The following is a 19282-nucleotide window of genomic DNA, read 5'->3' as shown; positions in this document are numbered from 1 at the left end:
GAGTCATATTATTCTTGTACAATCAATGTCTGAGCTTCCTAGAGAAGTGAGTTCTGGCCTCGCATTATTTTCTTTTTGTTCTTAGCATCAAGGCAGAGCCAAGAGGAGAAAGAAAAATGGAACATTTAAAGGTAAGGTTCTGCCCATTCAACCTCAGCTCCCCAAAGATGACCCTTCCTATCTTTTCCATGAGGTTTCAGGTTCCCAATCTCTGAGGATGTCAGTTACTAGATACAGTCTTTCTTAGAAAACAGTCCTCACAGGAGAAGCTCACGGGAAAGCAATCAGACCTAAGACACTTCTCGGAGTTCCTGCTCTGCCCATCCATGCACAAGAAGGAGTGATGAACCTGGGTAATGGGTGTTGCCCAGTAGGTGGCCATGTGAGATCTATGGTGGAAGGACTACTGGTTGGTTGGTTTGGAGTCACAACTTCTGTCTCTCCACTTTGTATAAGTACTTTGACTTCCTCCTTTGTGAGATAACCGCTGACATCTGTGCTTCATGTGATTTATTTTTATTTTTATTTTATTTTTTTTGAGACAGAGTCTCACTCTGTTGCCCAGGCTGGAGTGCAGTGGTGTGATCTCCACTCACTGCAAGCTCCGCCTCCCGGGTTCACACCATTCTCCTGCCTCAACCTTTGAGTACCTGGGACTATAGGTGCTCACCACCACACCCGGCTAATTTTTTGTATTTTTAGTAGAGATGGGGTTTCACCATGTTAGCCAGGATGGTCTCAGTCTCCTGACCTCGTGATCCACTCACCTTGGCCTCCCAAAGTGCTAGGATTACAGGCATGAGCCACCGCACCTGGTCCCATGTGATGGGTTTGAGCATCACATGGAATACTGTATGTAAAAGGACTTTATAAATGAAGCCACTTACATATGTGAACCATGTTAATATTATCAATGACAATTTGAGCTTTTCTACAGATCCTTGAGGTTCTTCAAGACCAATCAACCAAGGGCACCCCTAAGGGGCATTCTACTTAGCCTTCTGTAAGATCTCTTTGCTTCTAACTTCATCACTATCCTGTTACTCACCCTACTGGCTTTTCAGTTGGAGAACTTGCCAGAGTGAAGTAGAGGAAGAGAGGAAGCTGTTTTTTCTTCTGCAAAGGTGACTCAACATTATTCTTCTTTCCAGTATCCCTCTTTTTAGTAGAGTTCATGTAATTATAGGGTGCTACAAAAGCCTGGGGTTGAAATGGGAGGAAAAATCCAGTGTCAGAATGTAAAAGCCATAGGGAAAGGGGTAAAAGGTATACTGTGAGATAAGGAAAGGGGAAGGGGGCATATGAAAAGACAGCATGCATTGTGAGGTCTTATCTTTGCAAGACCTGTCAAGGTCACATATGTTTGTTTCAATCCTGGCTGCAGCTTTGTACCTCTTGTCTCCTGTAGTCCTCTGGGCCAGCATTACAATACCATCCGTTTTCATCAACTATTATGTCCAGACCTTCTCTGTGAGGTGTGTAATAGAGCAACTGCTGAGGTCAAGTGACTGCTGTTCCAGGAGTCCCCGTAAGATGCTGCTCCCTCTGTGTCCCCTTTGGCTTCCACAGCTTCTGTGACCAAGTCATCATTAACTCTAACCTCTGCCCTTCCAGCAACCCTTCTAGAAGACCTAATACTGGCTCCTCTCTGCCTGAGCCTTCTCCTCTGCCCTGCTCCATTCTCTCCCCTGACCTGAATATCCTCTTAGCTGACTTATTTTCACCCTCATCGCTGAGTGACACTCTGCCACCACAGCCTGTTCCTCCCTTGGATTCCAGATTCTCTGTGGACCATTCCCCATCCCAACAGCTTGCTTTTCCCCCTCTCCCACCACAACACACTCAGAAGGCAGATACTGATCTCCAACCCAAGGCCTCTCTGTCTCTGAACCCCGCCCTTGACCCCACCCTTTCCCAAGATATCAACCCCTTATCTGATGTTTCCCGGGCAATGAATCCCACTAATTCATATGCTTGTGATCACACGCCACCAACCCTGTCTGCTTCACCACTGCAAGACTGAACTGTGACTCAATCTAAATCAAGTTCCGTGTTATTGAAACCTGTTTCAGAGATGCCCTCTATGGAAAGTCCCATTTGGTTGTCCACTTATGTTCCAACAATCAGAGGCATGGACCGTTCCAACTCAGAATTCTCCTGGTGGCAGCCTCACATCAGGAACATGTTCCTCCCCAGATTACCATACCCTGATTTTCAGCGGGAGCATGTTTCCCTTCCTTCACCAGAGACCTGTCTCTGGGACGATTCTGATACCAAGCACATGGAGGCCAGTAGCCATTCGTTTTTGGCCTTAAGATACAAGCACTCCTAGAAAAACAAATAAAAAAAGAATGGCTTTCCAGATTTTGGAGAAGAAAGAAGAGGAGAAGGGATTATTTTCAAAGTAAATGTGGTCAGAATACCAACTGACATCTTCAGGAAATTTATTGCAGTCCCTTGTTGATGAGCAGGACACCACAGGCCCCCAAACAAGCTGGAACACCAAAGGTACACCAGAGCAGCTGCGTGTTTGTCAGCAGCTCCTGCATGTCAAAACTTTGGGGGGAAGTGTGCAACAGAAATATAGCCACGGCCAGGCTTGGTGGCTCACGCCTGTAATCCCAGCACTTTGGGAGGCCGAGGGGGGCAGATCACGAGGTCAGAAGATCGAGACCATCCTGGCTAACACGGTGAAACCCCGTCTCTACTAAAAACACAAAAGATTAGCGGGGCGTGGTGGTGGGCGCCTGTAGTCCCAGCTACTTGGGAGGCCGAGGCAGGAGAATGGCGTGAACCCGGGAGGCAGAGCTTGCAGTGAGCCGAGATCATGCCACTGCATTCCAGCCTGGGGAACAGAGCGAGACTCCATCTCAAAAAAACAAAACAAAACAAAACAAACCCAAAAAGAAATATAGCCAGCTTTTCTAGGGTCTTTCCTCTCTGCATAGTGTGTCCTTAGTGGTTACTCTCATGGTCTCTAGGAGCAGCTCCCCACTAGTGTCTTGCTTTATTGTATTCAATACAGTCCAAATGCATGATCAAGAATCTCTACCACTTCCTCAGTTCCACCATCATCCCCTCACCCTTATACATCCCCAATCCTTTCCTCAAACCAACCACCAACCCCAGATCCTACCTATCACTCAGATCCATTCCCAGGCTCACCTTCACTTCTCACTCCCTACCCTACCATCATCTTCTCCATCCCAGGTTAAGGACTGTGGAATATCTTCCCATATACTCCAGAATGAGGCTGACTCTCACACCTCAAATCAACATCTGGAATGGCATGTGTTACAGAAACAACAGGAACGTTTGTGGGGTTTAGTCCCTTTGCTCCAAAAATCTTAAGAAGCCCTTCATCCTCCAGCTCCCAACCTTCCATTGGTCAGCCAGTCCTCCCAGGCCTATGTTCCAGTCTCCACTTTTCCTGGTTATTTTCATATCAGAAATGATCCCCAAGAGAAATTGGAGCTCCATGTTCCAAAGAGGCCAATCTTACGCTGGTGCCTTCATACCTGCAGGAATCTAGGGTCTCTATCACTGAGGAAGCCTCAGTGCAAATCAACAGAAATATCTTAGCAGAATTGCAGACATACTCACAACCCCTTGAGCTTCAGGGTCACAGTAGCAAAAATCTAGGGAAGACAGAATTGAGTCTCCCAGGAAGTTTCCATGAGAGGTCCCAACAAAGTTTCAGCTATGAAATGACACGGCAAAGAATCTTGAGTATATCTTGGCGAAGTGCCCATTACATAACCCACCAATGGTCTCAGAAAACTACCTGGTGAAGGGTCTGAGGGCTGTCTCTGACAGAAAAAGTAACTGGGTAGGTCACTCAAGGAATGAATTACTAAGTGTATGAAGGAGGAACTTAGACCAGAATCAAGTGAAAACCATTCTTAGATTACATTTGAGCAGGAAGTTTTGGCAGGTCACTTTGGATAGGATTCCTATCTGAGTATGTTGTTCATGTCTGGCTCACAATACATTGCCTCCTTCTGGGAGTTCCCATACCAATAAGGAAAACAGAAATGTGGCACCATTGGTGGGAAGGGTGTACTGCAAGATTACCACTCTGGAACTTTCCTTTCTTGATTCCAAAACCCATCAGGTATTAGAGGCTCATATGATGAGGGTTAGGGTAAGTCAGAGGTGGGGGTCTACCCTTCAAGGTTCTTGAATCCATAAAATTCTATATGTTGAGAAAAGCCAAAACATGGCCTCTTCCCCAACTTAACTTTCCTTTGTCTACCACTTATATTTCTAGGATGGTTTCTAAAGGTGTGGTTTCCAGGTCCCTTGAGGGATGCTCTAATGCTTTTCAGGGACACAAGTTAGAAATGACAAATCCAGTTCCCAGCTTGGATTGTCCTCTCCCTGCCACTTCATCTGTAAACACAGGATAGGGAGCTTTGAGACAATCACCCTCTCCTACTCGCTGTAAGCTTATAGAGACTGCCCAGACAATTGAGGATGGCAGACAGACTTTTCTGCCCCCTATACACAGCATCATAGACAAAGAGAATCATAATGAGACTGTACTAGCCAATAGACACAGCTCAGAGCTGTCCACAAGGCAAGACAGGGGTAGAGATGAATCAAGGAATGAGAAGGTGAGTCCCAGCAATAGTGTAGAAAGACTTCAGGGCAAACAAAATGGTAGCAGAAACTTCAGAACATTTTTCTATGTCCAACGTGTCCAGGGAGATAGAGGAGCTCTGTGCTCTTCAATCATAATCTAATGATATCTTAACAACCAGTGAGTTGGGAAGCTCCTCAGTGATGAATGCAAGTAAAAGTAAAGAAGAAACTACTTTGACCTCCAAATACTCCCCACCAAGAATATTGATTGCTGAAGATCCTAAATCATCAGACTTTAAAGGACAGCTGGTTAGTGAATTAAAGTTTAAATTGCAGAGTGGGGAGCATAGTCAGGCTCAAGGTTGTCTCAGCAACATGTTCTTTACTTCAGATAGCTTGATTTCTGATTCCTCACTGGCTTACTCCCTGAGTGTCTCCAGTGAGGACAAGGCAGCTTCCCAGGTACTGCATATCCACCCGGACAATAGAGGGATCAGCATGAAGCAGTTGCAAGAGCCCCAAGTCTCTAAGTATGCCTTATGGGAGTGCCAGGATAAGAATTTCCCATCAGCCAAGAGGGGACCCAAAGCAAGAGAATGTGGGAGCGAGGACTTGGGATTAGGGACATCCAAAGCCACAAGGAAGAGCCATCTTGGCAAGGACAGGAAATTAGAGGCGACTTCAAAGTCTCTGTCACAGAAAGAACCATTTCGTCCTGGAAGTTACTTCGGAAAAAAAGATGAGACATTTTCTTCAGTGGATTGATTTTAAGAGAAAAAGCACAGGGCAGAAAGTCCCATGCAAAAAGACAAGTTAATGCCAGCCTTTGTACAGCACCAAGACCTAGTGGAAGGTCGACCTGTCTTTATGGGGCCTTTTGAAGCTCTTGAGCTCATGACAGCCATTGGGAAGATACCAGAGGAGAAACTGGCATGTAGGCAGGAACCTGAGGACTTGGAATTAAGTCAGCAGAAGAAAAGCCGCAGACTCAGGCAGAGCCTGACAACGGATGACCCTCCAACTATTGGCTTCCCTCTGAACACTGGCAAGGGGAAGGGTCAAGTACCAACCCTTATAACCAAGAAGCTGTCTCTGCTGACCCAAGTTATCTTTCAAGCATTAGATGGATCAGGACTAGGATCAGTCATCCCCAGAAAGTTGTGACATTTAAAGAGCAGCTATTATGCCAGAGTAATCCCCCTTCCCTGCCCTCTAGTGAGTCTGTGTCCCATCCAAGCCCCACCTGCAGGCAAGTATGTGCCCCTGACATCACACCAGCTTAAGGCACTGTGTTCAAAGATTTGACCCTTCTTTGCAAACAGAAAATGCTTCTCCAGCACTTACAGGAAGGAAAAATTTTCCCCAAAGAATAATCCAGTTCTTGTAGAAAGAGCCTCTCAGTTTTCATGATAGTATATCCTCTGATGAGAGCAATCTCTTTTTAGCACAATCAAGACTATTGACCCTGCCCAACAAATGTTTCTTGTACTATAGAGTGATGTTCTCCGTGTACTGCTCTGGAGGTGTGGGTTTTGGGTATCCCAGAGCTTGTGCTCAGGGAAAGGAAGGAATTAGTTTAGGTCTTATTGTTTTTCTCTTTTGCCTTCTAAAAGACAACCAGTCCCTTGTAGGGAGCCTGATAATGGCCTTCTCAGTCTTATCCTAGGGTCTTTTGACACTTTTCAGATGTCCTGTAATTAAAACACTATTATTTCATAAAAGTACAAAAAGTTTACTCTAAAACCTTTCAAGGCTTTTCAAAGTGAGAAAAACCCTTTGAAAAATCCAAAGTCCAGAACTTGGCTCAAATTATCCTTTTACTGGCTACCTGGCTATCTTAAAGTACATACAGCTGTAGAGTACAGTGAGTTACTCTGGCATAATAAAGCCAGAAATTCCCTTGCTGCCTCCAGGCAGTTTTTTTTTTTTTTTTTTTTTTTTGAGATAGAGTTTTGCTCTTGTTGCCCAGGCTGGAGTGCAGTGGTATGATCTTGGCTCACCGCAACCTCTGCCTCCTGGGTTCAAGTGATTCTCCTGCCTCAGCCTCCTGAGTAGCTGGGAATACAGGCATGTGCCACCACACCTGGCTAATTTCATATTTTTAGTAGAGACGGGGTTTCTCCATGTTGGTCAGGCTGGTCTTGAACTCCTGACCTCAGGTGATCTGCCGACCTCGGCCTCCCGAAATGCTGGGATTATAGGCATGAACCACCACGCCCAGCCATTAGGAAGTTTTAGAGTTGGAAGTGTGGTGGTTTTTAGACCCTGAAATCAGTGACAGGGAGAAATCTTTTTCTTGGATCTCTCGGTGAGGAATAAATATTCCTCCCAAGAGCCAGCCCTTCTCTCCCTCATGAAGTTTGGGGCAATGTGCCCTGTTCCCCACCTCCTACCTTACCCTAATGATAATGGAAAATGGGTGGTTGTACATCTTTTCCCTTTCTGTACCCTTTTTGGAGCAGTAGTAGGGATAGAAAGTGCATCTCTGAAAGAGGCCAGGAATAAAACTAATTTTCTGAAAACAGTAGTTTACTTTCATTTTTAAAAAGCTACTGACTCCAGAACATCAGACAGGTGAGTGGTCATTGTATGAGGCACGAATGGGTGGATTTTGCTATTGTGGACACTTATTTGGCTGAGGTATGGTCCAGGCAGTGGGTGGGTCCTGCTGAAAAATCTGTTATATGTGGCATATTACTCTGTCTAAAAAGAGTATTTTGAAGTTGACCATAAGGTCTCTTTGCTTATGAGGTTATCTTGAGGAAAGAGAAGACTCCCTCCCTTAGGGAATCTCTTCAAGATGCATGGCTTGATAGCACTCTTACTAAAAGACCAAGGGATTGCGTGGCAATGACTTGTAGGAATGGTCACCAGGCAGTTACTCAGAACTTGGGAGAAAAGGAGACAGAGAGCAAGAAAAATGTAATGGGAGAGTGAGTGGGCAAGGAAAATAAAAAGAAGAGGGAAAAGTATAACCTCATCATCCCTACTCATAACTCCATCCTGGCATCCACTGCACCCAACACTCCTTTACCTAGGCCTCACCTCCTAGAGTCTAATAAGGGATTTGTAGAGCACAATGATTCCACTTCAGTATGAGTACGAGGGATGATCTTTGAGCAAAAAGACAATATTTGTAGGGATGTTGTCAGACACAGTATCATCCTATTTGGAGAAGGTGATCTTGGTCCCTGCCTTCCAGTCATGCTGCTACACCTTACACCAAAGTTATGATGATTTACAAGTATGTTAGATATGTATTGCTGTGTAATAGACACCTCAAAATTTAGTGGCCTAAAAAATATGTTATCTTACAGTTTGTGGATCAGGAATCCAGGCAAGGCCTAGCTGGGTTCTCTGCTTCAGGGTCTCTCACAAGGCTGCAATCAAGGTGTCAGCTGGGGCTGGGGTCTCGTCTGAAGGCTTTACTGGGGAAGGATACCCTGCCACGCCCACTTATGTAGCTGTTGGCAGGATTCAGTTCCTCAAGGTCTATTGGACTAAGGTCCTCAATTCCTTGCTGACTGTTGGCTGGAGCTGGCTGGAGGCCACCTTCAGTTCCTTATCATGTGGGCCTCTCCAATGTGGTAGCTTGCTTCATCAAAGTCAGGAAAGGAGAGAGTCTGCTAACAAACCAGAAGTTACATCTTTTGTAAACTAAAATTGAAAATGATATCCCATCATCTCTCCCTTTTTTCTACTGGTTAGAAGCAAATTAGAAAGTCCAGCCCACATTTAAGAGGAGGGATAATTACACACGTGTCAGTACCATGAGGTAGAGTCACTGGAGACTTCTTAGAAGACTTCCTAACAAAAGGGTCTCTTCTTGGCCATCCCATTGAGTTCACTGAAGCCAAAGTGGCCAAAGGTGCCAAATAGGTCGTCACCCTGATCCATATCCAGATTATCAAGGTGGAAGCTGTTTAACAGTTGAGTGGAGTGGTGGCTGGTTAAAAAACAAAAATAACTCCCCCCACCGACAAATATCAAAGAAGTTGTAGCATCCAAAGAAAAAAAAGTTGGTATGAAGGTAGAAGTGGTGTGGGGTCATCATGAATGGTAAAGTGAAAGGAGCCCTTAGAACCACCTGAAATACCACTGCCAGTATTCAAACTTAGAGGAGAAATCAGGGGCAAAAAGTCTGGAAGTAAGACTGGCCCTAGGCAGAAGGGTTCGTACGGGGACTCCATTAATTTCCTCAGAATTCATTTCTATCCATGCCTTTGCTCTGTGTTATGAGTTGGCTTCATTAAGACTTTGTATCTGGTAAGTTCATAGCTATATTCTCCAGGCTTCAAGTGCAGATAAAAATAGGTTGCCTCTCCCACTAGTTCCTTCAAAAGTTCCATTAGTACCCTGCTGGCTCCAACTGGGTCGCATGCCCATTCCTAACCAATCACTATCGCCAAAAACGTGGAATGATCTTTTTAGCCAAGCCTGAGTTACATACCATCCTCAAAATAGTAGTGTTGGGAAAGGCAACTCCACCTGCACATGGACTGAAACCGAAACTGGGGTTAGTTCCCCATAAGGCAATAGAGGAAATATTTCCAGAAGGTGAGTAAATTCTGGGTGACAAAGATAAAATGGATTTACTAAAGCCCTCTCTCTTACTGCTCCATTTCTTCCTTCTTGTTCAGAGTCATGTCATTGACCAAAGCTTAGAAGTTCAGGAAGAATGGTAATTCTGTGGATGCCTTGGGAGGGGAAAAAGTTGGGATGAGGTTCAGGGTAAGGAACCCTCAATGTGAAGGAAATCAGTTGAAGGCCTCAACATCCAGGTGAATAGATGTCATCTTAAAGCCCTTTACCTTCATTCCAGTCCAGTTATTGCCATACCCTAGAACTACCAGGAATATCTCTGCTTTTGGAAAAAAGACAGTCTGACATTCCACCCTTTATCCTTCTCACTTATGCCCTCAGTATGCCAGTTCTTCAACCAATTCAGGAATTGCAAACCACTTTAAACTTTCTCCTTGCCAATCAGGTAACCTTTTATTTCCCTCTTCAAGAAAAACCTCATAATCCACACTTAACCACAAACCTGGTTAAGATCTGGACTTTATGATCTACCCCAAACAACCTATCCCAGTGTCTTTTCATCTTTCCTGCCTGGAAAAATCCAACTTGCTACCTTTACTAGACCTGTCTTCTAAAAACAAGCTGATTCTTTTTGGATAAAATCACACAATTAAGTGTTTGGTGCCACCATTAATTCATTATCTACAACTAATGGCCAGTTTCTAACACTGCCTGAAAATAATCCGTTCATTCCTCCAGTGAGTACTTTGTGCTAGGCAGTCTTCTAAGCACTTGGGTCACACCAGTGAGGGAGCAAAGCTCTCTGTCTTGTGGAGTTTATCTTATTATTTTCTTAGTAAATTTCTTTGCTTATCTACTCAAAATTACAATTTCACTTTCCTAATTTTCTCCACCGTACTCACCCATTGAACATATGTGCTGGACCACATATATTACAAAGGAATGAGAAGCCAACAGATGGGAACCTTTCATCATAAAACTTAAAAATATCCCAAACACCTTGAACTCTCATCAAATAACTTTGCTCTTTCCTTCCATTATACTGAAAGAGGTTTCCCTCAGATACCCGCCTTGATCCTCCCAAGCTGTGATCCGTCCTTGGTTTCCAGTTCACAACACCCTCCACAGTGTATTGGAATATTTCGCTTAATAGTCTGTCTTCCAGACTGAGATCATGTCTCCCTCATCAAGGCTCTGTGCCCAGCATTTAGTAATTAGATAGCTCAGAAACTTCTGGAGGAATGAAAGAGCAATAGGAAAGATTTCAGACAGAAGGCACTGCCTCCTGTCCAGATACTCCAGCATCTGTATAGCAAAATTGTATAGCGTCCTTCGGGGCCCAACCTTACCCGGGGGTGGAGCCACGGCCGGGGCGAGGCTTCATCCAGGGGCCCGGCCTGAGAGGACGCGCTGCTGGGCTTCCTAAAGGCGGCAGCGTTGGCCACAAATCTCACCTCAGGCTTCTGGATTCTGTGTCCATCGCTTCCGGAAGACAAGAGCTGAGATTTGCTTCAAAGACATGGTCCTGGAAAAGGTCTCTGGTCACGGAGTACCCTTCTTCCCTACCCTGCTTGAAGGAGGATCCTTTCCTTTGTTCGCCATTTTCTTTTCTTTCTGTTTTTTCTTTTCTTTTCTTTTTTTTTTTTGAGACGGAGTCTCGCTCTGTGGCCCAGGCTGGAGTGCGGTGGCGCCAGCTCGGCTCGCTGCAAGCTCCGCCTCCTGGGTTCCCGCCATTCTCCTGCGTCAGCCTCCAGAGTAGCTGGGACTACAGGCGTCCGCCACCAGGCCGGCTAATTTTTTGTATTTTCAGTAGAAACGGTGTTTCCCCGTATTAGCCAGGGTGGTCTCCATCGCCAGACCTCGTGATCTGCCCTCCTTGGCCTCCCAAAGTGCTGGGACCACAGGCGTGAGCCACCGTGCCCGGCCTGGACCGCTAGTTTCATCCCAACTGGCAGCGCGCCTCGCTGACCGTTCCCCCAACGGAACTCCAACGGCCCCGCCGGGGCTTGAGGCCTCGAAAACCGCTCAGAGCCCTGGGCGAGGGGCTGCACTCTCCAAGTATACTCGATGGAACTCGATGGAGATGATGGTATAATAATTACAGTAACAATGTTGACCGCTATTAAGGCTTCGCTTTGCATTGGCTGCCTGGCTTTGCATTGACTGCCAGGTTTGCACGAGTAACCTAACCTGAATCTCATTTTTCACGTATTTTTTGGGGGAGATACTGATATCTGCTAGTAGGGTTGGCCCTGAATGCTGCAATGAACGAGTAAAGAACTTTGTTCAGTTAAGGGCCGAAGTTAAGGAATGGGCTAAGGGCCCTGATGCAGTTACGACATGGCATTTTTCAGACACCGGAGAGGCCAGTGCCTTGGAAATAAATGCCTGCGCTGGACAGAAGGACAGTGTAAGATGCCAAAATGCTGGTCCATACACAAAGTTAAGAGCTCATCATCCCTCTCTGGAGGATCAGTAACTGGAAGAAGGATGCTGGCTCTACACGCTGTTTTTCAGAGGCGTCAAGTGCTCTAATCCCCTTCCCTCTGGAACCCAGAAGTGTGTCTAGTAGGAACGGTGGTTGGGAGCCCCAGATAAAGATCTACCAAGGCGCAGCGCCAGTGGACAGAGATAAGGTGTACTTCTGAGAGTGGAGGCACAGCCGTTTGTCGTGCCTTTCAAGATCCAGGACAGCAAGACAGGAGGCTCTCCAGCAGGAAGGACTGCAGGCTTTTGTGGGACAGCAAATCTCAGGTAACTGTCTTTAATTACACAAATATTGATATAGTCATGCATTTATTGAGAGCCTACTACGTGTCTGTGTTCCTTGTTAGACAGGAATATCGCTATGTTTGCCCTCGTAAGAGGTGAGAGGGAATCCTTTTTGTGACTATTTCCCTTTTTAGAAAGTAGTACAGGCCGGGCGCGGTGGCTCACGCTTTTGTAATCCCAGCACTTTGCAAGGCTGAGGTGGGCAGATCACGAGGTCAAGAAATCGAGACCATCCTGGCTAACATGGTGAAACCCCGTTTGTACTAAAAATACAAAAAAAACCCAAACAAACCGGGAATGGTGGCGGGCGCCTGTAGTCCCAGCTACTCAGGAGGTTGAGGCAGGAGAATGGTGTGAAACCGGGAGGTGGAGCTTGCAGTGAGCCAAAATCAAGCCACTGCACTCCAGCCTGGGAGACAGAGCAAGGCTCCATCTCAAAAAAAAAAAAAAAAAAAGAAAAAAGAAAGTAGTACACTGACGGTCCTTGACTTGATGGCTCTACTTAGGGTATTTTCAAGTTATGATGGGTTTAATCAGATGCGACCCCCTTGTAAGTCAAGGAGCATCTGTATAGCAAATTTGAAAGATATGGAAAAGTAGAAGGAAGAACCCCGTACATTTCCATCCTTAAAACAATTATTCTTAGCATTTTGATGTTTATTTCCAGATTTTGCTATGAAAAGTTTTTTACATTACTTAAATAAGTACTGCAAAAGAAAAGCACACATCATATACATTTTATGTGATTATGAACTTTAATAATCTTTATAACATTAAATGGTAGAATATGAATTTTACTTTTTGTTGATGTTTGGGTAGTTTCTAGTTTTTTAAAATATAATTTCAACTTTTATTTTAGACTCAGGGCAGGTTCCTTACCTGGGTATATTGCATGATGCTGAGGTGTCAGATACAAATGATCCTGTCACCCAGGTACTGAGCATAATACTCAATAGTTACTTTTTCATTGCCTTCCCCCTCCCGCCCCCCTCTAGTAGTCCCTAGTGTCTGTTGTTGCTATCTGTATGTCCATGAGTACCCAATGTTTAATTCCCACTATGAGTGAGAACATGAGGTATTTGACTTTCTGTTCCTGCTTTAATTTGCAAAGTGTAATGGCCTCCAGCTGCACCCATGTTGCTGCAGAGGACATATTTCCTCGTTTTTTTTAATGGATGCATAGTATTCCATGGTGTATATGTACCACAATGTCTTTATCCACTTCACCGTTGATGGACACCTTGGTTGATTCCATGTGTTTGCTATTGTGAATAGTGCTGCAACGAACATATGAGTGCATGTGTCTTTTTGGGAGAGTGAATAATTTTGGAAATACACCCAGAATGAGAATGTTGGATAGAATGGTGGGTCTGTTTTAAGTTCTTTGAGAAATCCCCAAATTGCTTTCCACAGTGGCTGAAGTAATTTACATTCCTGACAGTGGTGTATAAGCATTCACTATTTTTCTACAGCCTCACCAGCATCTGTTGTTGTTTGACTTCTTAGTAGCTATTCTGACTGGTGTGAGATGGTATCTCATTGTGGCTTTGATTTGTATTTCTCTGATGATTAGTAATGCTGAGCAGTTTTTCCTGTTTGGCAGCTTGTATGTTTTCTTGTGAGAAATATCTGTCAATTGTACTTTTTATTGACATTTAAGTAGTTGCTAATTAAAACATTTAAAAATATTTTGCTTACCGTGTTTGTTCGTAATTGTACTTGCTTATAAACTGTCCTATTACAAACAGCAGAAAGCTTTTTTCTAAATGTTTATTTTCTTACTGCCCTTGTCCTACTCACTTTTCTGTTTATTGGTTTCCTTAGATAAGTTATTCCCTCATGTAGTTAACTATTTTAGCACTAACTTAATTCTTTGAATTTTAAGCCAGTGAAACCAACTGATTGCTAAACATCCTCAAGGTAAAATCTTACGAACTGAACCGTTGTCTTCTGTCACCAAGCTGCTTTTCCTCTGACATTCCCATTATTAATTAGTAGCACCAGGACACCCAAGCTAGAAACAGAACAGCCATTCTATACTTCTCTCTTCATTTTCTCCATAGCTAGTCTACTAATAGATGGATGAAGTGGAAATATATGCTGGGCAAAGAAATCCTAGAATTCTCACTATTCACTATGCTTCCCCCCAGTAGACTTTAAGAACTTTCAGGTCATCAGCTGTACTTTGAAGTACACTTTTAATTATATTAGTAATACCTATTCACAATCCGAGTCAAAATTAAAATATTCTTGTTAAGGTTAAATATCCCATTCAAAAACAAAAACAGATATGCAATTCCACATAAAATTTTCTATCTATTGACTTACTTTATATCACTATAGATTCTTGTTTTCTTACTGAATCCAATTCAGTCTGTTACTATCAATATTTATTTTGATGCCCAAATTGTCATAGATTTAGCTAGTTACTTCAATTTGACTTCTGTATTCTTTGGATATATCTCTATTATTTCTTACTTTCTGATACAAAAAGATGTTTCAGACTCATCATATACTTTTGCTGCATCAGTCCCGGGTTCAGCCATTTCTCTTAGTACCCCTTGTTCCTTTATTGGAGAATGGTATTTAGAAGTCAAGGTCAGGGTGCTACTTGTGTTCATTATTATTAATATTAGGCATTGTTGGTTTTAGGCCCTCTCAATGGACAGAGCTAGTATACACACATGTTCATCCTTTAAATCTCAACCTATTTCTCTACATATCTATGTATCTTGAAAATCATGAATTTACATCAGTACCTCTAGGTGTAATTTAACACTACAGGGTTTACTCTAGTTTTCTTGCTTTCCACATTGGTGACTTCTTTCTCCAACAATGAGAAATCTGGTTCCCGTTAGCCTCAATATATTTGCTGTCAGTCCTCCGTCTGTAAGCAATCTCTCATCACCACTATGGCCCTACAGGTATGGCTGTCCTCTCCTACCCACTTGGGCTTAGACCTCTGTGTGCCCAGCAGCTGTGTTATGTAGGCACCCTCTTCAACCCACTGGATAGCCAAAACCTGGAATCAGGCAACCTTTCTACGAAAAACGCCTATTCACCCTGCTTCGGCTCTTACACTCTGCTCTGGGACACTGCAACAGCTCCTAACTGCTCCCTTCCTCCTCTTTAGGTTTGGATGCCTATTTTGCTTGACTTAACTAATGATTATAAGATTGAATTCCTCAGGGAAGAGGAAGAGACATACTGTATTCCCTCCCAACACCTCACCCCTTATTTTATTGAAGATTAATTGACATGCAAAAAATGCATGTATTTAAAGTGTACAATTTAAGGAGTTTTGATATATGTGAATATGTACATGTTAAATCATTACACTCAAGATAGCAAACATATCCATATTCCCCCATTCATTTTGAGGTTTTTTTTGAATTGAACTTTCTATTTTGAGATAAATATACATTCATGTGTAGTTGTAAGAAATAATAGAGAGAGCTCATGTACACTTAACCCAGTTTCCTCCAATGGTAACATCTTATAAAATTGTAGTATGATAGCACAACCATTGACATTGACATTAACATTGACATTGAAATAGCCAAGACACAGAACATTTCTCTCACCATGAGAACCCCTCATGTTGCCATTTTATAGACATAGCAACTTCCTGCCTCCTTCCACTCCATCTAATCTGTTTTCCAATGTTACATTTTTGCCATTTCAGTAATGTTATATATATGTGTGTGTGTGTATATATGTGTGTGTGTATATATGTATATATATGTGTGTGTGTGTGTATATATATATATGGAATCATATAGTATGTAATTTTGGGGGAATTTTTTTCCCCTCAGCTTAACTCTTTTGAATGTCATTTAAGCTGTTGCATTTATCAGTAGTTTCTTCTTTTTATTCCATGGCATGGGTGTACTGCGGTTTGCTTTACCACTCATTAAATGACAATTGAGTTGTTTCCAGTGTTGAGCTGTTATGATTAAAGCTTTCATAAACATTTCTGTACAGTTTTCGTGTGAACATAAATCTTCATTTCTTTATGATAAATGACCAGGAGTATGACTGCTGAGTTGTATGAGTGCTGCATGTTTAGTTTTTTATGAAACTGTCAAACTGTCGCCGTACCGTTTTACATTTCCATCAGCAGTGTATGAGTGATCCAGTTTCACCTCATCTTTGTCAGCATTTGGTGTTGTCACTGTTTTTTAGAAACAAAATTCGCTGCTCTGACAAGTGTGTAGTGATATCTCACTGTGGTTTTAATTTGCATTTTCTGAATGGCTAATGATGGTGAACCTTTTTCATGTGCTTGTTTTCCATCTGTATATCTTGTCTGGTAAAATGTCTCTTCAAGTCTTGGTCCATGTTCTAGCAGGATTGTTTGCTTTTTTTATTGTTGAGTTGTCAGAGTTCTTAATATATTCTAGATACGAATCCTGTGTTGGATAGATGATTTGTTAAGAGTTTCTCCCAGTCTGTAGCTTCTTTTCATTTTCTCAGCAGTCTTGTACAGAGCAATAGTTTTAAAGTTTGATGAAATTCAGCTTAGCCATTTTTTCCTTTTATGAGTTGTGCTTTTGTTGTCATGTCTAAGAAGTCTTTGCCTGGCCTTTGATCCTGAAGACTTTCTGTTTTTTTTCCTAAATTTTTTATAGTTTTGTATTTACTTGCAAGTCTGTGATTCATTTAGAGTTAATTTTTGTGTAAGGTGTGAGACTTAGGCAGAGGATTTTTTCCCCCCTATGGATATCCATATGCTCAACACTACTGAATCGAATTGAATGTTTACTCTGTTGAATTGTTTTTTGTACTTTGTCAAAAATTCATCGAGCATATTCGTGTGGGTCTATTTCTGGGTTTTCCGTTCTGTTTCACTGGTCTGTGTATCTCTCTGTTAACACTACACAGTCTTGATTCCTATAGTTACATAGCAAGTCTTAAAATTAGGTAGACTGATTTTTTCTATTGTATTCTTCTTTTCCAAAATTGAGCTGTTCCTGTAACGTGCCCTTTCTTTTTTTCTTTTTTTTCCTTTTTTTTTTTTTTTTGGGACGGAGGCTCGCTGTGTTGCCCAGGCTGGAGTGCAGTGGCGGGCTCTCTGCTCAATGCAAGCTCCGCCTCCCGGTTCATGCCATTCTCCTACCTCAGCCTCCCGAGTAGCTGGGACCACAGGCGCTCGCCACTATGACCGGCTTATTTTTTTGTATTTTTAGTAGAGATGCGGTTTCACCATGTTAGCCAGAATAGTCTCGATCTCCTGACCTCGTGATCCGACTGCCTTGGCCTCCAAAAGTGCAGAGATTACAGGCGTGAGCCACCGCGCCCCGTCTGCCCTTTCTATATAATTTGTAAAATAATCTTGTGTATAAAAAATATGCTGAGATTTTGATAGCTACTGTATTAAATATTTGTGTAATTAGGGGAGAACTGACATCTTTGTATATTAAATCTTCCAACCCATGAACATGCTATACTAAAGCTTTCCATTTATTTAGGTCTTTTGCATTTCCTTCATTGGCATTGTGTAGTTTTTAGCATACAAGTCTTGTATATGTTTTATTAGATTTACCCTTAAGTATTTTTTTAGTTATTCCATATGATATTGCATTTTAAAATTTCTTGCCTATGTACTGATTGATAATATATAGAAACAATAGGATTTTGTCTTTATTTTGTATCCTTTGACTTTGCTGAACTAATGTATAACTTCTAGGAGTGTTTTGCAGATCCCTTGATCTGTAAAAGGGTGTTTTGCAGATCCCTTGATCTGTAAAAGGGAGGTGATTCACCCGCCTTGGCCTCCCAAAGTTCTGGGATAAAACTACTGTTTTGAAATACAAATATAAAGGATTTTGCCTCAGAACCTGTTCTGCTTCAGGTTTTTGGGGATCCTGAAAACAGCTGCGTCCAAGAGGCTTATCCCAGGGACAGAGGTCAGGATATAAGGGTGTGAGCATTGAGGAAACTTCCTAGGAAACTGGGAATATATGAAAGTCCTAAACGAATAGTTTATCTATACTGAGCATCCTCAAGTGGTAGCATATTACTCTAAGAGCTTCTGGAAAAGACGCCTCCTTGGAGATAATAAAACCAAGTGCAGTGTGAAACCCAAGACCAGACTTCTGGGTGGCAGTGTAGGTAAATTGGGAAGATGTCATGGATCCAGTGGTGAGACAGTCTCATCCTGCCAGAAGCGACCTCCGCCACCTCCCAAAGGCTGCCTAAAATGCTTTGGTAAGAGCTTATTACCAGGCTTGGTGGTAGAAATATGTAGAATGTGTGAAATGTTTTTCTGGGAGGGATGACATTTTATTTTATTTATTTATTTATTTTTTTGAGACGGAGTCTCGCTCATGTCGCCCAGGCTGGAGTGCAGTGGCCGGATCTCAGCTCACTGCAAGCTCCGCCTCCCGGGTTTATGCCATTCTTCTGCCTCAGCCTCCCGAGTAGCTGGGACTACAGGCACCCGCCACCTCGCCCAGCTAGTTTTTTGTATTTTTTAGTAGAGACGGGGTTTCACCGTGTTAGCCAGGATGGTCTCGATCTCCTGACCTCGTGATCCACCCGTCTCGGCCTCCCAAAGTGCTGGGGTTACAGGCTTGAGCCACCGTACCCGGCCGGGATGACATTTTAAACTTTTATTTTATACATTACTGGGAGTCATATGTAATATAGTTCTTAAAAGCAGATTTTAAGAGGGGGATAGGGAAATAAAAAACCTATGAAGACACTGACACTACGAGTGGAAAGGAGAAGTTATCTAAGAGGTGATAGAGTACCAAAAATAGCTTTTCATTACTTCCCAAATTTGCCAGCTTTTAATGGACAAAGTGAATATTCATAACTGTACAACTACTTTAATTTTAATATTAGGGCATACTTCTTACTTTAAGAAATTACTTATTAATATTGTTTAAAGTAGAAGCATTATGAATGTAGAGAATTTATTCATTAGGGCTGTAATATTTACTACCGTCTGATCTAGAGAAGTCGCTTACCCTCTCTGGGCTTCGGTTTCATTCATTGATAAAATAGGCACAATATTCAGAATAAGATCAAAGTGCCTGTTACAATAAGAACAAATAATAATAATAATAATAATAATAAAAAAGAATAGGTATAATACCTGACCTGCTAACCTCATAAGTTGTGAAAATGCACTGAGATGGCTGGATGTAGAATTCTTTATAAAGTAGACAAATTTATTATTTATAGTTGGTGCTAGTGCAGAAAAGATAAGTGGTGTGAAGCACTGCCACTCAATGTCAATGGAATTTACTGTTGGTAGTACAAAAAAAAAAAGAAAATAAATATATCTCTAGTCTCTTGTTCCTTTAAATTTTGAAGGAGCTTCTGCCAGGTTTAGAAAAGGAATCTTATTAGCATTTGGGGAAAAGCCATTTTACTG

The 19282-nt window shown here is 42.6% G+C and overlaps 2 long non-coding RNA genes across 3 annotated transcripts in view; one reads left to right on the top strand and one right to left on the bottom strand.

Annotated features, from left to right (window-relative positions):
* Positions 1-10798, bottom strand: part of LOC103878453 — a 55032-nt gene extending 44234 nt beyond the window's left edge. Inside the window, exons 1-3 of one of the 2 annotated variants that reach the window (XR_001895997.2) lie at positions 10581-10798; positions 7900-8207; positions 1049-1200 (exon numbers count right to left, since the gene is read on the bottom strand). This is a non-coding gene — a long non-coding RNA (uncharacterized LOC103878453). Of the gene's footprint in view, positions 1-1048; positions 1201-7899 lie in introns of both variants that reach the window. The other variant, XR_002517668.2, reaches the window with a different exon arrangement.
* Positions 10799-10965: 167 nt separating this feature from the next.
* Positions 10966-19282, top strand: part of LOC103878459 — a 291089-nt gene continuing 282772 nt past the window's right edge. Inside the window, exon 1 of the long non-coding RNA XR_002517670.2 lies at positions 10966-11880. This is a non-coding gene — a long non-coding RNA (uncharacterized LOC103878459). The remainder of the gene's footprint in view (positions 11881-19282) is intronic.

Source organism: Papio anubis, chromosome 13 (assembly GCF_008728515.1).
Source record: "Papio anubis isolate 15944 chromosome 13, Panubis1.0, whole genome shotgun sequence".
Lineage (NCBI taxonomy): Eukaryota > Metazoa > Chordata > Mammalia > Primates > Cercopithecidae > Papio > Papio anubis.
Note: the sequence above shows the minus strand (reverse complement) of the source record. Positions and strands in the feature narration are given on the sequence as shown.